Source organism: Talpa occidentalis, unplaced genomic scaffold (assembly GCF_014898055.3).
Source record: "Talpa occidentalis isolate TD23 unplaced genomic scaffold, MPIMG_talOcc4v2.1 talOcc4.12, whole genome shotgun sequence".
NCBI classification, from domain to species: Eukaryota; Metazoa; Chordata; class Mammalia; order Eulipotyphla; family Talpidae; genus Talpa; species Talpa occidentalis.
In genome coordinates this window covers 13623990-13645828 of record NW_023601212.1, presented here as the reverse complement: position 1 = coordinate 13645828, position 21839 = coordinate 13623990, and the positions used below count along the sequence as shown (strand labels likewise).

At 47.4% G+C, this 21839-nt stretch overlaps 1 long non-coding RNA gene across 2 annotated transcripts in view; it reads left to right on the top strand.

Annotated features, from left to right (window-relative positions):
• LOC119240679 (uncharacterized) overlaps positions 1 to 21839 on the top strand; it is a 170546-nt gene that overhangs the window by 35170 nt on the left and 113537 nt on the right. The window contains exon 1 of one of the 2 annotated variants that reach the window (XR_005124162.2): positions 5486 to 5735. The exons of the other annotated variant lie outside the window; for it this stretch is intronic. This is a non-coding gene — a long non-coding RNA (uncharacterized LOC119240679). Of the gene's footprint in view, positions 1 to 5485; positions 5736 to 21839 lie in introns of those variants that run through there. 2 annotated transcript variants of the gene reach the window in all.

Below are 21839 nucleotides of genomic sequence, written 5' to 3'. Positions count from 1 at the left end.
AGCAACAGCAGGCCAGGTGGGTAGAGAAGAATAACAGAAGAGTGGTCGTGGATAATGAGGAAGTAGATACAAAAGCAGTGTGTGGATTGGGTCCAAAGGTTGGGCTAAGGGCAGAAACAGAAATGAATAGCAAGGTTAATAGTTGGGAGAGTATAGCGCAGAGTGGATGTAGCATTAAATAGAAAATGTTCGGTGATGAACTGAGATGAAGTCTTGCCTGCTTCTATCAAGAAAGAGATTTGAGGATCGGAAGGAATCTAAGAGGAGCTGGTATCTGCCATCCCAGATGGCCCCAGCACAGGCAGTCGCAGCTAATGTGAAGGCTCTCATAATGTAAGCCCAGCTCAGGAAGGGGTCAAAAGCTGCTTAGCACAGTAATTCAAGGGTAATTTTTCTGCAAGGAGCAAGGTCAAAGACATATTAAAGGAAGGTTGTGCTTTTTCTCAGGTGAGGTCATACTGAAAGGGGAAACAGCTGTCTGTATTTTAGTGTTTTTGCTTCCATGAAAACTGATAAGGAAAGTATTCCAGAACTGTGGCTTGAAATTAGAGCACTTACCACTTCTAATCTTAAAGCTAAAGAAAAGACTTGATTAGCATTATATGAAATTAAAAGCTCTGGGCTTGCAAGACACAGCAGCAGAGGAAGAACAGATAGTTTCCTTCAGCAGGGCAGAGGGAAGGGTGAGGACCACAGAAGGCTTGAAAAGGGGGGTGTAAGAGACCATCCACTGGGGCAGATGTCTGAATACTTAGGCCTCCTTTCCTTGAGTGATGAGGAGCAAATAGGATAGGAAGAGTCATCAATTGGGGTCCTCCTATGTTGTGTTAGGCTGAGAGAACTACCAGAGCTTTTGGCAAAGAATTGAGATTATAGCAACTACAGTGAAGTATGTATTCTATCTGGAAAGACTGCTTAGGCAGGAATTATGTTGGGAAATTGCAAGGTTCTGCTTCGCACAACTACAGAGGGAGCAATACATGTGCGATTCAATGTGGATGACTCCTTCTAGGGTGTGGCACCATGGCAGTATGAGGAAAACCTAGAAATAAATCCACACATATCTAATCTATGGCAAAGACACCACAGCCATACAATAGATAAAGGAGAGTCTCTTTTAACCAGGATGTTGGGAAAATGATGGCTTACAAAAAAAAAAAAAAAGAAATTGGATCGTTCTCTAATTCTATGCACGAAAAAAAGAATTCAAAATGTATTAAAGACTAAGATATAAAATCTGCAACAATACATACAAAGAAGGTTGTGTTGGCAATATATTTGTTGACATTAATGATAGATGTCTTTGGAGACCAGACCCCTACTGCATGCATTCGGCTTATGTTAGCTAGAGTAGGTTTCTGTTGCTTGCAATCCAAGTACCCTTAGTAATGCAGAGTGGGATATAGCAGAGACATGGTTGAAGGCTTTCCAATCTGCATTGTGAATTACTCAGCCGAGGCAGCACTGGGTATTAGCAGCCTTGGGGATACTTATGGGACCCAGTGATGAACACAATAGCAGAGGCACAGAAAATTATGTAAGTCAATTCCCTAGTTTTTCCCATAGATACGTGCTCATAACCATACACATCTCTTCAATAGAAGTAACAAGGTCCTGCAGCACCCCGGTGGCATGTGGTCTTCTGCACTTGTGGAGGAGGCAGGTGAGGGAGAGGATGAAAAAGAGCTGTGCTAGCAGGTACACGTCAGCCCCGATGATCTCAAATCTCCTGAGATCTGTTCTTGTCCTGTAATGTAAAAGTATTTATTTCCGTCACAAGATAGTCAGTTCCAGTAAATAAATGCATCTTTCCTTCTCCAGTGACATATTTGCACTATATCACCATTTTGGAAGCTTAATCTGTGTTAAATCAGAAAAGAAGATTTTTCATTATACACATTTCTCTGCTTCTACCTTGAATACCCTTTTTTTAATCTCCTGTCCCCCGATACTCAACGTAAGAGGACCGACGACATACAATGTGTGGCTTTGTTGATAACCAAGTCTAGATCCTGTTACCAACTTGCAATTTATAGCGGTACAACCCTTGGAAAATAACGCACCCTTCTGAGTTTTTTTTCCCTCTGTACAGGGCCATGATTTCTGCAGTGGATAGTTACTGTTTTTCTCCCTCAGCGTCTATTCTTCTGTAACAGGAACCCAATTTTGACACCTCCCCTGAGAATCCCCTCCCCTGATGCCCAAGCCAGGTGTTTATAAGGATGGAGGCATGGATACCATACCCCTTCTCTGCATGGCATGTGGAAGTCAGGTGCCTGGTTAGCAATGGGTGTTGTGTCTCCCAATAGAGCAGTTGATTCATGAGTGACCATGTGACCCAACCTGTGCCAGTGGAAGTCAGACCCTGGATCTGAAATCAAATCACTGAGAAAGAGAAACTTTCTTTATCTCTTTCCTTCTCAAGTTTGGAGCTGCTGGGAACCACATTGAGGAAGGCTGTCTCAGAGGGACTCCAGGCAGGGGAAGCAGAGCTGAGAGAGAGAGAGAGAGAGAGAGAGAGAGAGAGAGAGAGAGAGAGACTGACCCACCCTCTGGCACATGGTCTGTTCAGTCTAGAAGGACCTAACATCTAAAACCCCTGGATCTGTACTCTCAGTTACATAAATCTAGAGTCTCCCTTTTTGTTAGCCTGTTAGATTTTCAAATATGCATTTGAAAGGGTCCTGAAATCTCTGATCCCATTCCTCTTTAAGTATTTGGATAAGGGTTGGAATTAAAATAGAAACAATTTCTTTTTTTTTTAATTTTTAAAATTTTTTTAAACAATATTTTCTTCCCCCCACCCCCTCAGGTGGAGTCCCCATAGAATTTGCTTCCCCAAGACACCCGTGCACCATCACCTCAGTCCCCTGTGCTCCTCCCTCCCTCCCTCTGATCCCTCTCCACCTCCTCCCCTGCAATGTGTCTCTGGTTTGTAACTGTCTGTTTTTGCTTTGTTGTGTTTTGCACTGTTATTTTTTTTTTACACTGATGTCTTATTTGGTTCTCCTATATTCCTGCTATAAGTGAAACCATCTGATATTTTTCTTTTTCTTTCTGGCTTATTTCACTGAGCATAATTCCTTCTAGCTCCATCCATGTTGCTGTGAATGGCATGCGTTTATCTTTTTTGATTCCTGAATAATATTCCATTGCATATATGTGCCACATCTTCTTGATCCAGTCATCTATTTTGGGGCATTTGGGTTGTTTCCAGGTTTTACCTATTGTAAATAGTGCTGCAATAAACATAGGGGTACAGGTGTTCTTTTGAATCACTGTTTTTGTGTCCTTTGGGTAGATCCCTAGGAGTGAAATTGCTGGGTCGTATGGTAGCTCCATTTTTAGTAGGCTGAGGAACCTCCGCACAGCTTTCCATAGTGGTTGGACCAGTTTGCACTCCCACCAGCAATGTAGGAGAGTTAAAACAAATAGGAACAATTTCTGGGCATAGTAGAAGGTCAATAAATGGTGGCCTTGATTTTCATCCTTCTTATTGTTCCTGGTATTTTCATGGGTGCTCCAGGCTCCTTACCTTCTCCTAGTTCCTCCCCATCAACCCAACACCTTGGGCAGGAATTTCTCACACCTTGAGAAAACTTGGGCAGAGACTAGAGGCCCTGACTCAAAGGTAGCTGTCAACCTCCTGCTATTACAGGGTTGACCTTAGCAAGGCAGAGAGCAGAGCTCAGAAACTGCACCCGAGAATCTGTTCTCTAAAAATCTTCCTCCTGAGAAATCATCTTAAGTATGAACATCCCTGTACCCAGCTAGACCTCCTTACCTAAGCCTGGAACTGGGGACCTGAGATAGTGGAACCGGGGGTGGAATTGAACATTAAATGAGCAATGTGCTAATTCCATGTAAATGAATATCTATTTTGAATCAACAGCTTGGGCGGTTTTTTGAGGAGGGCTGAGGCAGCAGAAATCCAAAGGGAGAATGGGAGGGGAGGGCTGTCTCTGGAGGTGTCAGAGAGCACTCTGGGGCTCCCAGCTGAGCTGCACTGCCTCCTGTCCACAGCCCCTAATGCTATTTGATCCGCTCATTAGCAAGTATGAAACACAGCCAGTCCAAAAGAGAAAAAAGAACAAAACAAAACAAAACAAAACTCAGTAATGAATAAACTAACAGATGGAGACTTAATTCAATTTGCATCCAATCTACCCTAGTACCAAGGACTTTGTTTGCCTAACAATGGAGACTGGGGGTGGGGAAGGGTCCCTGCTGCAGAGATGCTGATGGGAAGGATCCCAGATCCCCTCCCCACCCCCTGCCCCATCTCTTTGTGGGAACCAGATGGTTATTCTTGTTTGAAAGCTCCTCTCCCTTGGGCCGACCCTGAATTCATTCTCTGATCCAGAGAGCAAGGTTCTTGTGAGAAATGAGGCTGGCATTATGTGGAGGGAATGGACTGTGGGCAGTAGCATCAGAGAGGGATGAAGCATCATCTGGGAGCTACGGGGCAAGATCAGGAATCACCCCTCCTTTCCATATACACACCACTCCAAGTGAGCCAGAGGCAAGGTAACTGGGAGCTGAAACTCAGACAGAGGTATGCCTGCCCAGGTTACGCATGCTTTCCATTGTTTATATCCCAGTTCCCAAATCAGGGCACCATGCCTTACTCTGCCACTCAAAAACAGTTTTGATCATCCACCAGGTGACTTTGAATCTCTGAGCTTTGAGATTATGCATTTGCTCTGTAGGGCTGGCCACAATTGCTATGAAGTACAGACTGAGTGTGTTAATGCAGAAGCTTGCAATATTCATCGTAGCTCAGTCCAGGCTCTCATGTTAATGATGGTCATTGTTAGGGTCCATGGTGGCTCTCTTCTCTCTGCCTCTGAGGAGCTGACAGATAGGCAAAGAAGTCCCGTCTTTGAAACTGAATCCTGGGCCACAAGTCCCACTTTCTTGGGAGAAAGACAGCTCCATGTGCATTCACCTGACCGGACACAGTGTGGCACACAGGCCTGCCTCCTGTCCTGCACTGCCTCCTGTCCACAGCCCCTTAATGCAATTTGATCTGCTCAGGTACAAAAGGAAACAGGGAGATCCATGGTAGTCAAGCTTGGTTCTAGAAGAATTGAGGTGTGGGTAGAGAAGGAAAATCTTTTCCAATACTCTGTTAGACTCTGCCTAAGCATTAAACTGAAACAAGACAGACAGATTAACAGGAGAAAAACATCCAAATTTTATTTAATATTTTGATGGTTACATGAGTGCCTTCAGAGGAAACATGAGGGCCCAATGAAATGGTTAGGATGGAGAGCTTTTTATACCTTTCTAGTAAAGAAGGGTTAAATTTGTAGAGTGGTATAGTGACTGAGAAATAGATGGGGGAAACCAATGGAAGATAAGGGCTATTTGAATAGGTCTGTTTGTATAGGTCTATTTTGGCATCACTCCCAGTGTCTGGTGATAAGAGTGTCCTCCTCTTCCTGGGGCAAGAAGGACAATTTCTTTATGGGAATTGTTCTGCTTTTAGGTCAAGAGTGGAGTTCATGATGCCCTTCCTGCAGCTGCTGTTTCTCAAGGGCCGTCAGCTCACAATAACATGACAAAGCAGTGAGTTTTGGGGTGGCATGTTCTGAACTCCTTCACAAGCTTCATCTGGGGGAAAAAGGAGGGCCCTCTGCATCAGCTCAAATGAAGTCGAAAGGGAAGAGATCCTGTGAAAAGCAGTAGTGAAAAAAGGACCTTGCTGGGAAGGCCCAGGATTTGCGTCACCGGTAAGTGTGGCTGTTACCTTGTTACTCATGTCCTTTCAGTTTCTCACCTTAAGTTTTTATTTGAGGGTACAGTGGTTCTTCTGATTTGTTTCCTCCTTATTAGAGCACAGAGGGCGAGGAAATTTCTTGCCTCAGCAATATTTGGTCCTGATCCAGAGTGTTTAACCCTGGGGGTCTTAGTCCATGCTGAGAGTTAGACATCTCAACTTAGTTTTAACTAAGACCCAGGTGCTGTCAAAATGTCTGCAGGGTCAGCACAAGATTTCCTTTGGCAGAAGTGTGAGGAAAAAGGACAAGTGATGGCATGGGGGAGGAAGTCAAGTCTGGGAATTCAGGTCCATCTGCCAATTGTCCAATAAATCACTGGTCCTCACATCGAGAGGTTGTCCTGTTGGACAGCGTCCTTTGTCACTTTTTTTCAGCAGCAAGAAAATGAATATTGATTCTGTTCTTGGTTCCCTCCTGGGCCTCTTCAAATGAGTGTGATTGGGTTCTCCCAGGTTAGTAGGTGGCACTCAGGCATTCAGGGGCAAGTGCATGTGCTCAGAACTCAGCCCTTGAATTGGAAGCACAACCAGATGTGTGTTCTGGGTTCACTGCAAGAGAGGAGGGAGGAGCATCAGTTCTCCTGTGCAATTGAACTCATCTGCATTCTGAATGGGGAGGCTTTGAACTGAGTTATCTTAAAGGTTGGCTTGAAATCAGATTTGCTAAATAATCATTCCAATGAATCCTTGGAAAAGGTGGACCATTATTTTTTTCAGATTTATTTATTTATAGAAAAACTGGGGTACAGGCCAGAGGCACGGGAGGGTGAGAGAATTCACCAGAGACAGAGCGGAGAGCAGAACAGGCAGTGAACCGAAAACACTGCTGAAGGGAGCAGCTGGTGAGATAGGAGAGGTCTGTCATACCATGGGGGTATCTCCCTGGCCAGTTGGAAATGGAATCCACGCTGCAGAGGCTGTGGACAGCTTCACAGCACTGTGTTCAATCCTCTGTACCACGGGGGAGGCCCAAAGTGGACCATTATGCAGAGTGTTGGCCCCCAAGGAAGTAGGGTGCTGGGCAAAACCTCAAAACTTTTTCATGAGATATTCCTAGTGGAGAATGAAAGAGTACCTTCTAGCCCTAGTGGGAACTCTGAAGTTGCTTACCTAGGCACAAAATGGTGTTTAATTTCATGGAGTGTTGTAAAAGTCCTTGAGACATTTGTATTCTTCCCATGACATATATTTGTTTCTATCTAAAAATATTGTTGTCTCCCCATTATCAAAGTAAAGCTTAAGGATAACATGACTGGATCATGTGATACTGTTATCTGGGGTATGCTACTTTGAGAAACATGGTCCTTTGACAAAAACATTCAGATACCAGACCCCCAGGTTCTAAGCTTTGTGGATCACGTAAGTGCTTTTCCCCCAACTCATCTTTTCGCTGGGGCTGAGAAAAGAGTGGATAGATCCCCACATACTAAGTCCTCCTGGATTTCTCACAGCTGTCCTGTTGTGTGTTGTAGAAGCATTGCATCTAGTATGCCCTCCCTCCTGCAGTGACATCCCTCTTTTGACCCACAAGCCAAGATGGTGGTTTTATAGTGGATGTTAGTGATGTCGCCACTTCTCTGCTCAGTGGTGAAGCCACGGTGTACACCAGTAAGCCAGGGGGAGGGACAGCTACAAGAGGAAGCAGAGCATGGGGCTAATGAAAAGATACTATCTTTGTTTCAAAATTGTTCCTCTTGTGTATCTAAATGGACAATTATTACAAGTTTCCATAGTTACAAGTAAAAAAGGTGTTGGTGGGGGGAAACGAGTAGAAAATAATTGAAAGAGCTGACTTTGATATCAAAAATTACATCTGGATATGCTCTCTCTACTGCTGCCCCATCCCCCATTTTCCCATACATGGAGATATTCCTAGTGGCTAGGATAAGAGTGAGGAAAAGAATGGGTTCTGAGGCCTCAGTCTCTTCCATCCACAGTTTACTAAAATATCCCCTCAATCTCATGTATGCTCTGGAACCCTGCACGGAAAAATGACTGGTCTCTGTGGCCCTCAGGTCTTGCTGTCCAGGAGAAAGTGGGGTGCTTTATATGTGCTCCCTTTATTTTATACAATGCTGAGCCAAGCTCGGGGCAACTCAAGGTCTCCAAAGATCCAGGGAAGCAGACTCCAGCCCCTTGAGAACGGGAGGACAGTCAGTCTGTCTGCTGTGCAGATTTTCAGGGTACACTTGCTTTGTCTAGTTGTCATCACTGGGGTAATATGTTTTCTCCTGTCCTGGGGTAATATGTTTTCTCCAGTCCTGCCTGGCCAGCTGGGAATGCAATGCCTCTTCCTGCTCTTGTGCGGGCAGCATTTAATTTCTGTTGCCTGGAACTGAGCATCTGGCATAATGAGCTTGAGATCTCTTTGGCTTGCACTGCAGGGAGCCACCTGTGCAAGAGGAACCCTGGTCACTTGCATTATAACCCCACTCTAAGGCTCTGAAGCCAGTTTCAGGGCTTGGGAGAGGCCGTCACCCTCTCCAGGCTCTGTGTGACCTCATCTTCAAGTACGAGAGGCAGAGTGACATGGTGATAGGAGTATAGGACTTGGTCTCTGAGGGCTGACTGTAATTCATGCAGAAGCAAGTGGTGACTCTGACCTTTGCAAAGTTGTTGTGGGGATAATCACACATATCTGGATTTGCAGATGTGGCGGTGTCCAGGTATTGCCAGGGCAAGGAACATAGCCTGGGAGAGGAGTTACAAGAAGGAGCTCAATTTCCTGTCACGTTCAGTTCTTTTCCATGCACCTGTTTCCTCCAGGCCCTGTCTGATTGCAGTGTTCCCAGGAGAGCTCATATTGCGTAGTTGAGGAGAGCACATAGCTCCTCAGGAAAACTCTGTCCCTCTCTCCTCAGAGGGAATCAGAGGGCCCTCTACCTCCGGCATCCAGCATTTCTTTTTGCTTTTATCACACTGACTGCAGCTATATATTTACTCGTTCCCTGGGAAAAAACAGAACTCCATGAGGGCAAGGCTGTGTCGTACTGAGGAGCTAAAAACAGCAGAAAATCGGTGAATATTTGGTCAATGAAGGGTCGAGCAAGTTGCAGGAAGCAGGTTGTGCTCATCTGAGGACCCGAGGGTTTGTCTTTGGCTTTCTGAGCACTTGGTTCCCCCAATGTTTGCTCATTTATTTGTTCACAAGAAAGTGTAAATCTAAAAAACCAGCACATACTAAGCAAAAGGAACCTCACAGGTTGATTATCACAAGGATTGTTATGTTTCTATACAGCTCTTTATACTTTCAAATTTAGGATTGCATTTGATTCCCATGAACAATTGATGGGGGAAAAAAGGAAAGCTGAGAGTCAGGGTGGAAGAAGTCGGGAGACTGCCTGACCCTGCACAGGTAACAGTTGTGGAGCACTTTTAGGGTGGTAATCATTCGGTGTCCAGAGCATCTGCCCAGATGCTCCTGAGGCAAACCTATGATGTCATTTAACAAAGCACCTTTAAGCAGCGCTGGGAGCCTCCCACCACACATGCAGGGGTAGCCACTTTGCTCACCTTTGCAGGATTACCTGTCCATGCACTGTGAGAAGTGCTGAGCATAAAGGAATAAAACACAGCCCTGACTTCAGGGAGCTTAGGGTCCAAAAGGAGAGGCAGAAACCTAAGTTGGGCTTGAAGAATTAGAAGTCTAAATGAGGTCTAACATCAATGTGGTGGGAGAGGAGAGAATTGGGTTAGATACAGGTAGTCGAATTTGCATTTCTCAAGAGTTACAGGATGATAAGGTCTAGAGTGTGGCCAGGGGGAGTGCTTGGCGCTGATGTGGTTGAATGTTGTTGGCGCTGATAATGTCATGTCATTTGGAAGCCGAAACTTTAGATGGAGAGGCGGTACAGATGTAAAATATGACCGCAGGAACTGAGGAGCAAAAGAGAAACCTGAGCCAGCTAATAAAATCGGTAATGAGTGAGGGGAGTAAAAGGAGGGAGAAGAAGGATAATGGCAACAAGGGTGAAGGAGAGTGAAAGGATGGTAGACCAGAAGTGTGCCCTGTTCAGAGAAAGTGGCCATTTTGCAAGAAGATACAAAAGGAGACTTGGGATGTGAGTTGATGGGTTAGATTGATTTGATGTTAAAGGATGAATGTTTGTACCAACCCCCCCCCCCCAGATTAAACTGTTGAAGCCCAAACCACCAACCTGAAGGTGTTAGGAGGTAACTAGGAGCCTCAGTGAAAGGATTAGTGTCCCGTTACTGCTGGTGCTCACTCCCCAAGTGCACACACCAAGGACAGGCCAAGGGAGGACACAGTTGACAAGGTGGCTGCCTGCAACCCAGGAGAGGGTCTTCACCACATACTAAAGCTGCTGGCACCTTGGTCGTAGACCTGTGAGCCTCCAGAACTGAGAGGAGTGTCTGTTGTTTAAGCCACCCTGTCTATGGCACATTGCTAGAGCATCTGAACTGACTAAGAGTGAATAAATCTAGTCTAGTGAATCTATGTAGGAATGGCTAAGAAATCATAATGGCTTAACAACACAGGTTTATTTCTCACCCACTTTGGCTATCTGGTCAGGTGGGCATTGGAGAACCAGGCTTACTGGAGTCCTTGCCTCTTGGACTGTATCTGGCACACGAGACCTCTGTAATTACCACTGCAAGGGAACACATGGTCTGAGGGCCAAGCACTGTGCTCAGAGGTCCTACACCACCCCTCACAGCCCACTAGCCCCATTCACCTTTCAGGGGGCTGTGGAGGTGAAGCATGTGACTCTTCGGTGAGTAGCAAAGCCCTCTGCTGTCCCTGAGCAGACTCCACAGGCCTGTTCATGCACTCACTCAACACATATTTGCGTGCACATTTGGACCAATGGTGGACTAGGATACAAACGTGAAGAAGTGACTGAGGTGCCTGCACTAGGGAGTTTTTTGGCCATCTTTGATGTTTTTGTTCTCTCCTGGCTTCTGACTTTGAGTCCCTCGGACTGTCTCCTTCCCAGTTAGACTCTTGGCCGTGACTTCTGTTAAGATATCCTGCTTCCTGGGCCTCCCCTGGTGGCACAGCGGTTGAGCACTGGGCTGCAAGGCTGCCCAAGCCTCTGCAGCGCCGGTTCATTCCCTGGCCACCGGCAAGAGTCCCACAAAAAAAAAAAAAAATTGATATCCTGCTTCCTACTCTACACTCTCTTCTTAGATCAAATCTCTGTGAAGCGATCACATTAACTTAGGAATACTAGGTTTCCTGTTTCTATGAACCACATCTTTTCCAATTTTTCAGGGAAGTGGGAATGTGTAGCTCAGAGTTACCAGGTTTCTATGGATGAAGGATGGGACTTAGACACCCTCAGCCTGGTATTCAAGATATGACCTGGGCAGAAGTGACTCCCATCTATTCAGATGCCTCTTGGGGAGCGGGGGGGGGGATCTAGTGAGCTAGGAGTTACTCGGTTTTAGGCTTGTTGCCTCCAGGAACATTACAAGGTTCCCAGGCCATAATTGAAAATCTATTAACTCTGGAAACCAGTATTACACATAAACCTCCCAGCCCTGGCCATCCTGCAGTGAGTACTCCCTCTCCGTTATTCCTATAAATCACCAGAGATAGGCTGGGAACCGATCGATGAGAAAAAATTATGCCACAGCATTAGATTTCATCATACACAACTTGAACTATTACTTTTCTGTCCTGTGGTATGAGGAATCATGAGAATTAATAGTCTCCACCTCTCCTACGATGGGTTTATGGTGCGGTGTTGCCTACACTCTATTTCTTCCTTAAAACCATCAATTAATTTTGGGTACTTACAACTACTCAGTCACTTCCTGAAATTAGCAAAGCCCTACCCCCACCCCCACCGAGTCTTAATGGGATTTTTAAATAATGATATGCTTTCCCAGTTTTGGCTTCCTTCTAATGCTTGATTTAGAAGAAGTTTCTGCCTTATCAGAATCTTCCCTCTGCCATTTTTCCTAGCCTTCTCTTGGTCCTGTATTTCTAAGGCAGTGTCTGGAACTATACGCCAATCTGCTGCTTCTTTGCAAATACTCAGGATAAGGTCAGAATTACCCCTCTTAGTTACTCTTTTCTCTTGTTCCAACATCTCTTTTCCCTTGCTTTGGAGAAGTCCTTTCTGAGCTCTAAATCCTTTAAAAACAAGGTGGAGGAGTGGAGTCCTCAAGCAGCTATCCCTGGAGATACTTTGTCGGTCCAGTCCTAGTAACCGAGTAACTATAGGTGTATAGTTCAGTTGAGCTGACAGGATAAGCAGTAGAAGGCTAAGTGTCCCAGAATGGGGAGGTGATACAGGAACAATATAAGCTGGGTCCTTAGTGTCTCTGAATCAATTAGCAAACATTTGGTGAGCATCTTCCATGTGCAAAACATTGTGCTGGATACTACTTTAACTTCAAAGATGTCAAAAATGTGGCCTCAGACCTTAGGCCTTTGCAATGCAATCTTGTGTGAAAGGTGAGACTCGAGCAGGCATCTCACAATTCAAGGGACTTTGAGATGCATCATGACTGACAAAAACATGCCTTCATTGGTGGGAAAGATGAGAAGAGCGAACCTCTCTAGATGGGTTGGTTTCTGTGGTTTTTGCACAAATCAGCACCCCATGACCTTCCAGTCCTGCTAAAGTTGGAGATTGAAACACCAGGCACATTAGCATAAGTCCAAAGGACTGAACAACTGAAAAGTGCTCCAAGGCTTCTAGCACCAACTGCCATCTTCTGAGATTCTGCACCTCACATACCATCCAGGCTTGCAGGGGTGCCTGCCATGTTACAGTGAGTCTCTAGTCCCCAGACCAGCTGATAGGTCTTGGTGAGGACTCCAAACCAAGCTGAGCTTGCGTGTCTTTCCCCTGTGGTTTTTGAGCTTAGGCGTGAGAGACTAGAAACTGTTTTTTGTGACTGAACTGTAAGATGTACATTTTGGGAGCTGCCAGCCACCATGTTTCCCATATCTAGGCCAGGGAAGAGAAGGGAGTAGGTCTGTTTGCAAAGACAGAGGAAAAGATGAAGTGGAGGCCAGGAAGGAAGCAGTGATAACAAGCAAGCTGTAGAGCCTGAGGGAATTCGAACCCTTGCTTTATAGTAATTCCTGAACCCCAGATGAACTCTTGGGTTCCATGAGACATCCCAGTGTCCTAAGAATAAATCCTCTATTTTGCTTCAAACAACTTGAGTTGAATGTCACCTGTGTTACTGAGGGTTCAATGGAAGCCTAGACCACATACAGACTTTATAAGAGTTGGCTGAAAATCTATGATCACAACCCTCAAAACACCCGCCCACCATGAGGGAGTCATATATTGCCAAATAATTGGAAGTCAAAAGAGAATTTTAAGAGAATGCCTGTGAGGTGAGCATGCTCAGAGTGTCCCTTCCCCATAATAGGGGGGACATTTTCCTTCACCTCAAATTTCTTTCACCTGAAATCTCCCACTCGGAGAGCTTAGTGTTGTCTCCTGCAGTTAAGAGAGTCCAGAAGTCTGGTGTCTGACTCCTGTCCATGAAATTTCAAAGGCAAGAAGGCCCGGAAGCCAGCTGTTTTCATGTGAAGCCAAGGAGCATTGCTGCCACACGGCGACTCGGCTGCACAGGACTCCTGGGGTTCATCAGGGTGAAAGAGGTGTCTGGTCTCTGGGCCATATGGGCACCAGTGGAAGAGAGACCTGAATCCATTTTCAGTCCTGCCCAAGGGGGTTGCAGTGAAAACCCAGTGGGGAGAACATATGCGGAGTGAACTTTCAGACAACCCAGGCCTGGAGGGGTGGCCAATGGGACAGCAGTGCAGAGCTCAGTTGTGGAAATGCTGTCAGTTCCAGTGGGGCCTCTGAGGTGGCACGGAATCATCCACGAGATAGGGCGGCTTTCGACACCTTCTAGACCCAGAGTCCGTGAAGCCATTCTCTTGCAGACCTGTCAAGAGAAAACCTCCTGCTCTTCCTACCTCCCCACTCTCCCTGTGACTCCAACAGCAGAGGGAGGTGTTTGAGAAAGAGAGGGGAAGCTGACAGCGTCCCCTGCCCCTCGTCCTCCATGGCAGGAGCAGACTGTAGCTCAGGCAGGGAAGGAAGAAGGGCTGTCTTCACTGGCAGAGGCCACGTCATGTCCTTATCTGTTTCTCTTCATTTTTTTCCCCTTCCTATTTCTCAGCCCTGCTGAAGGCAGGTGGGACAATGATTAGTTCTGGGGAAGGGGATGTCATTGGCCGTGATCTGTATCACAGCCAGGCCGAGGCATGGAAGGCCCCCGTGTGACACTCTGGGCGCTGTCCTAGGTTGCTGGGGGACTTGGACCCACAGGCCACAGTGGCCTAGATCACACAGACACCGCAGGGACTGCTGCCCTGCCCTTTCCATCCTCTAGGGGGTCTCCGTGTGAGTGAGAAGTAAAATATATAATGGCATATAAATATATAAATGCATATTTTAGTGTCTAAGTGATGGCAGAGTCTTTCCGTTCATTAACACAGCAGAAAGCTATACTACCAATATGTTGATTATTATGTTAAACTGGACATTCCAAGTCATTGAATGTAGCTATTATGTTGGTGACTTAAAGTGAGTTATATCCCCTAAGAGTGAGAGAAAAGTCAGAGACTTTTATCCCACGTAAAGGGAAAGAGCTGGCCATTGAGCCAGTTTAAAGGGAGAGTGGCCAGCAAACCCAAGTCTGCCTTTTGAATAGATCTCCTGGGTCCTGTTTGTTTAATGCATTGGTTATACTTGCAATGGGCATAATAACTCTGGCCTCATAGAGTTGCTTAAAATCGAAAACAACTTGGCATATGTTAGGTGCTTAATAAAAGTCAGTTTCTTTGTAGTGCAAAGAGTGGGGGAAATACGAAAATGTAGATAAAGGTAGAATAGGAAATGTAGGATATAGATATAAACTCCACCAATTTTTTATGTTTAGCCAGAGCAGGGCTCCCTCCCACGTGTTAGGGTCTGGAAGCATCTAGAGAAGCTTAAAAAGAAAATGGAGGTTTAGAAAAACCTCTGAAATTTAGAAAAAGAAGACTTTCTTGGAGAGCCTAAAGAGAAAGTGCTGGCAACAGAGTCGCTGCTGACTAGGTAAATTAGGCAAAGTATGCAAATGTTCCAGCTTTAGCTCTTACAACTGGCCTGGATGACCTACTTCCCCTGAGGTGCTAGCATCCACTGGAGGATGAGACAACTGGGGGTGGCGGGAGCTAGTGTGGGTGTGGGAGCAGTGAGCGACCAGCACATGCTGGGTATCCTTAGATGCATGGGCTCACCTCGCCTGGGAGGGAAGCTGAACTGGCGGTATCTGTTGCTTCAGCTTCTGCCCATCCAAGCCCATTGATTCTCTCCACACTCAAGCCCAAACGGTTTGCTTGTAAAGGCACCAGGACAGTCCCTTTCCATGTATTTGGCACAAGACAGCCCTCCGATCACCCCCCAGGCCTGGCCGTAACATGGGCTCAGGCTCCAAGCTGTGCCAGCAAATACAACACAAATATTTATCTTGCCCATAAAACATCATGACAAGCTGCCCACTGTAGCTGGGCCCCTGTGGTCTTGTAAGGCTAAGACCGGCTATAGCCGGCCACTCTGGGCCCTGGGGCCCGCCAGGATGAGGCATGTTCAAAACGGACCCAGCTGTGGGGAGTATTTGCTACAACTGCAAAGGGCAGGTTCTATTTCAGGCCTGCAGTGTGTGTATTTCTTACTGACTCCTTTTCAAAGGCAAATCAATACCAGGCCAACCAGGAGATTTCCAGGGATATAAACCACAGGCAAGAAGGGAGCAGGGAGGACTTTGCTGTGTGATCAGCAGAGCAGAGCCCTCTGGGCGGCCCCAATCTTGGCTGATGTTAGTTGGGAATTAAAGCAGAAATGTTCACCCCCGTTCACCCCCGTGTGGATCACAGCCTCCCTGTAACAGATTCTCATGAGAACACTGGCTTGCTGGGGGTGCAGCACCGTGTGGGAGGGTGGGTCAGTCTGAGTGGTGTGGAGAAGGGCCGGGGCTTCCTGGCATACACCTTGGGGATGATTCTGCCTAGAAGTCGGGGAGGGGCTTGCTCCCTCTCCTCTAGTTGGGGGCATTGCCCAGGGCAGGAGTTCCTACTGGGCTCTTGATGCCTTCCGGAGTGGCTTCTAAACCTCTCTCACCCTTCAAAGCATTTCCACCAGGACCAGTCTCCTGGAGGAGAAGAGGGCTGCAGCTGTCTTGTCTAGGTTCAGGGACCACCCACCAGGTAAAAAACCCTATTTAACCATTCTCCCAAGGTGCCCACAACCCCACGTCTAGAGACTCATTCCTTTGGACCTTTGTGTAAATACTGAGGCCAGGGCAGCTCTTTGCCCTGATGAGTTGTCAGATCATTTTCTCTCTTCTTTTATTCTTTCGGCAAGTCTTTGGTGAACACCCACCTTGGGTCCTGCCCTTCAGGTCAGGTGCTGCCAGGGAATCAGGAGAGACCGCCTGGCCCTGGGTGCTGCTGTCAGGTGTTGCTATATACAGGCTCGGAGAGGAGGCAGTGTCATGTCACCTCTCTGACTGGGCAACCCCTGGCTTTTCTGATAAGGCTTAGGGTAGGGGTCTTAGGCAGAGAACCCATGTAGGACCATGTGCGTACTACTCTGTGGCTAATTCCAGACCTGTGGTTGGTCTGGGGTTTGGGGACTCAGACATGGAAGCCTCCAGAGATAGATCTTGTTGGAGGGGATAGAGACACCTATAGAGGAATTTCAACCCTATATTCTTGTTCCAACCTCCCCCCCCCCAAATTATCCCTCCCTCACCCTCCTCTCTCTTCCTTCCTATCTCCCAACCCCCTGTACACGCCCCATCAGCTTCCCCAGCTTGGCAATTAACCAAGAATGCATAATGTAGGGACATTTGTCTCTTTTCTTCTGGGCAACAAGGCCAGGACCCTCTCCCAGCCAATACCCCCTCCCAGGGCAGATTTTACCAGAGTTGATTTGTTATTAATGATGTTCTAAAAGCAGCAAGTTTGTGGCCAGGGGAAATCAATTGGCCAGAAATGTGACAAAAGGGGAAATACTCTATAGCATATGAATGTCTGAATTATTGATGTCTTCAGTTTGAGGCTTTCAGACACCAGCGCTGAACTGATAAGCAGCAAAGTGCACTCTCGTCCCACACTCCCACTCTGCTCACCTGCCCAGCTTGGAATCCATGGAATGTCCAGAAAGCAGATGAGAGCCCAGGGCCTAGGCCTGACAGGCCTCTGGATGGGAGGAGGAAGAGGGCTACTAATGGGCCTACTCCTGAGCCCCCCCGTGCAGGAGGAATCACTCTGCAAATTGGGGCTCCACATCTTTCTAGACCTGGGGTGAAAGTCAGGGCTGCCTACAGGCTGTTTTTGTCCTCCTTGTTTGAGGGGCTTGAAATTTCTGGAGCATTATTCTTTACATGAGGGAAGGAAGAAAAAAAATGTCCTTAGCTACAAACAAAAAGCAAATCTTGTTCCTTTAATTTAGAAACCATTATCTCCACAATTCAAGCTTTAGGATTCGGAGCTAATATATGATGCTAATAGTTCTTGAAGGATAAATGAATTAAATTCAGACGTCTGCTGTGGTCTGAAATCATTTGTCCACAGGCTCCAAGAACAACAGGGATGTGGAGGGGGTGCCTGTCTCCCACTCCTGCCCCCTTCTCTTGCCTTTCAAGTCTCTGATTTTCACGGGCTATGGCTGCTGCTCATAGCTCTGTAAATAATCTCATTGCCACGTAAATGCTGACGCCCTCTAAGAGGATCTAGTAAATCCTGATCATGAATTCGTGTCCCCACTTTTAACCAGCTTGCTCACCCCCCTGCTTGGTCCCTGCTGGGTGGAAATGCATAGAGGAAGCTCAGTTACAGGCTGACAAGTTTAGCAAATGAATGAACACGTTTCCTGTCCACAAGATAGAATTTCATTTGGAATAGTCCCCTGGCCTCGGCCAGTGTGTCAGGGCCATGTCCCATCTCAGGACCCTTCAAGGGAGCAGAGGGAACAGCTGGTGTGCAGATGAAATGCTACTTGCTGTCAGCACCTTTCCTCAGCATCCTAACCCTTCCCCTGCCAGACAAGGGCTCTGAGCCTTTGTCAGGGGGACTCCAACTGATTGGAGAGTTCAGGATCTTAACCATCTCATACGCAGCAAATACCAACAGCATCTGATTTCTGCTTGTCTGCTGGAATGAATGCATTCCTCATTCAGGCTGAGTACTCACTGCTTGGGGGCTTTCTGACTGGTCTTCCATGAAGGATGATCACAGAGAGGCTGGGTCAAGGGGTCCTGGCAGAGGTACACAGGCACTCTGAGATGACCTAGTGGGCGAGGACCCCTGCAGCGAGGGCAGGGAAGGGGCTGAGGAGGAGCTGGGAGGTGAAGGAGGAACATCAATATCCCCAAAGTGAAAATCCTGGCAGGTATAAAAGCAAATGGCCAGGGAAGCCAGGTATCCTGGTGGGGACTGGCAGACTGATCTCTTTGATGGCCCTGCTGGTCTTCTTCCTATTTCTGCTACTTCTGTGAGCCTTTGGGGAATCATAGGCCTCTCTCTCTCTGCCTCTTTAGGTTTCTTTTTAATGAAGCAAGGAGCAAAGTCACTAAGAAGCGCTTGCTTCCAGCTGACATGTGCCTAGCTAGTCTAGATCAACGTTAATTCTTAATTCTTTTCAGCTCTAATTTGCCTTGGTTTCCTATGAGGTTAAAGGGAGTGGAGTGAGAGCAAGGTTAGCCTGAACACAGCATTTATGTTATCCTAGGGAGCAGCACTGTTACCTGCACCAATGGTGTTTCCATCAGCTATGACCTAAGCCAGCAAGAGACCCATTTTAGCAGAATATGCTCACCTCTTACCTCCTATAATCCCCTCCCCAAAGGCCCTTCCATCCCAGAACCAACCACAGTCTCACATCACTGACCACCCTGGTGATTTTTTGTAAGGAAACTGCTGCATGGCTGGGTCTCAGATCCCCCTAGGGATGCTTAGGCTGCTGTAAACAATATTGCAATTTGCCTGTAAACTATCAAAGTGGCAGCTTCCCTGACACCTGACATCACACCTCTCACTGCAGCAGGAACGGTGAAAAGTAAACAGTCTCTTAGACAACCCGGCACAGGCCCCACCTGCCATGCCCAGACTAGGATGCTTCCTAAATTGCTGGGAGAAGAAGCTGCCCTGACTAGTGGGTGCCCAGCACAACCATGCAAATCCTTCTACCTGTTAAGTCTGCTTTAGTGATGCATCTGGCTGCTCAGGCAGGCTGGTGTACAAGTCCAATCTCCACCCAAGAGAAGGAGGAGGCTTGAGGCGGGCAGTCCAGGGAGCAGCAAGGTCAGCTTCCTCAGCAGAAGGGGTGCAGTGCAGCCTCATTGCTACAGACCCCATCCCACCGTGCTGCCTGCTTACCGAAGGTGACTTTGGGCAAGGTTCTTAGCACCTCTGAAATCTGCTTTTCTCACTGTAAAACAGGAATAATGAACCCTACCTCATATACTTGTGAAGATTAAAGATAATGTGTCCAGTACACAATGGATTTTCAATAAATGTTAATTTACCTTTCCGTCCCTCCCAACCCGATGTGGTGATTCTAAGTGGGGTAACGATACTCAATCAATATTCTTCCCTCCAATCAGAAGGCTTTTATATGCACTATGTCTTTAAACAACCATTAGAAGTCAACTCAACCAACCATCCGCCAGCACTTGATTGCTGACTGTTCTATTTCTTGTAGGTGGCTTTTGAGCTTTTGCTTGAACACCTCCGGGGACAGTGATCTCATTAGCTCCCAAGATAGCCCATTATTTTTAGATTGAGCTGCCTGCTGGAAAGTTCTTTTGATGGAAGTGACATCCACTTACCTGTATCTGTCACCTGTTGGTGTCAGGTTCCCCTCTGGAACCACCTGGACTGATTGTGATTCCTTCCCTGCCTGGCATGGCGGGGTCACATAGAAAGTACAGGCCTTGCTGGCTTGGTGTGTGCATTTTGTGTGTGTATGTCCAGATGGATCCAGGGCCCCCTAATTGCATTCAGGCTTTGCCATTAAGAGACTCTGGAGAAAAGGAAGGTTGGCTTCTTGCACTGAGCTCCCGAGGTTGGTGTAGGGAGTACAGGGAACCCAGATAACCTGGCCTCTGGAGGAGGCATCAAATTATGTGATGCTTAACTTCCTGCCTGGGGGGCTGAGGCCACAGGGGCCACGGGTACAGGAGGGTCTTGTGCACTCCTCGGCAATGGCCGGGCTCCCTGAGGACCTGCCAATGTGGCCAGCCGGCAGCTCTCAGAATGATTTTATGGAAGTGGAATTTATTTTGAGATGCAACCAGGCCTATGCTCCATGCATGCCAACCAAGTGCTTGGCAGCAAGAGCCACTCTGCTGGGGACAGCTGCTTGTTTGGAATCGCTTAGAAAGTGGAGTACTCTGGGTCGAAGGCCTGAGGTTGGGCAGGGTCAGGTCTGAGCCCTAGGAGCCTGCCTCCCTGGGAGGGAGGCAGAGTCATGGACAGGAAGGAGGAAGAGCTCTGCTCTAAGTGGAAGAGATGGCCCGTCCTACACGGAGGCAGGAGGGAGTTGCTGGGGTCCTGGCTAAGATGCACATCCATGAATGAATGCCCATGTCCAGCCAGACCTCAAGCAGAAGTGTGGCCAGGACCGTGGGGGCTGGTGCCCCTGCAAGGCCCCCAACTCTGAGGAAGAGCACCTCTGGCTGCCAAGAGGCTGTGCGGCTGTGAGGTGGACCACCCGTTGTGTGGGTCCCCTGGCCACAGACAACTCCACAGTCCTGGAACAGCCTCTGTACCTCACCACCCCTACACCCCCGCCGCCAGGCTGGCAGTCAGCCCCATGGAAACAGTCTGCTTAATGTGACATTACCCCTGGAAGGAGGCTCTACTGGCAGAGTCGTGGCCCAGAAATGTCAGTACTCTTCTACTGGGGTTTCCTCCACCCCACCCCATTTCTATTTTGGGGAGTTTGTGTCTCTGGGATGGGGAGGGGTGTCTCTTTCTTCTCTCTGACGTGGAAGTCACTTTCTCTGCCAGGTCTGCATCTCACCCCAAAACCCCCTCCAAAGGCCCTTTTAGTTTTTTGTTCTCTGCATGGGGAGAGGGAGCAGTGGTGTGGTTTGAGGCATCAAACCCCTCTTGTCACAAATATATTTCCATACCTCCGCCAGATGCAGGTGCTGAAATTATCCCAATTCCAGTCATTTTGTTGTTAAAAACGATTTTTCTTCAGAAAGACCCTGTCAAAATGCAAATGTTACTAGAGACGGTAACACATTAACTTATTACCATCCATTATCACTTTAGTGCAGTTTATCAGCTTCCCAGCTGAGAACAGGGCCTGGGGAGAGAGAAGCTAAAGCAGAACAGGTAGGGTTGGATGCAGGGAAGAGCTGAGGAAAGGCCGAGAGGAGCCCTGGGCAAGAAGAGGTCCCTGAACTTCAGGAGCAGTGGGGGAGACAGTGAGCTCCCCAGGAGGCGAGAGTGAGAGGCGGGAACCCAGCGTGACCCCACCTAGTACCTCCACAGGCTGCTTCCCCCAGCACCTGTGTCGCCTCAGAGACACCCCCCACCCTTCTCTCTTACAAATGGAAAGTAAGCTCTGCGGATTATTTGGAAATCATCACATTTCATTCGCCAGATATTATTTTTATTCCTAACCATTTGCTACTTAAGCTAATATTAATATGGATCTGTATTTCCCGGAGGCAGCCTGATGGAGAGGAAGAGCAGACACACTGATGGCAGGAAGAGTCAGGCCGAGATTAAATCTGTGGGTCACGTAATCCTTGAAGAGGGAGACCCACCCATAGATGACAGGGCGGTCACAGCCTCGGGCAGATTTTTCTGTCCTCTCCAGTGGGGGCTGTAGCTAGTGCTGTCTCTCTCCTTGTTACTCAGTCATGACAATAGGTACTCGTATTTATTTTGAAAAAAAAAAAAAAAAAAAAAAAAAACAATCTTCCTGACCTTAATGCCCTTCTGAGATAAGCAGGGCCTTCTGCAGTGCAGCTGGGGCCTGGAGGTAGAAAGCCCCAGGCGGACTGAGGAGCAGGGAGGAGAGGGTGGGCTTTGAATGCAACAGTGAGAAGT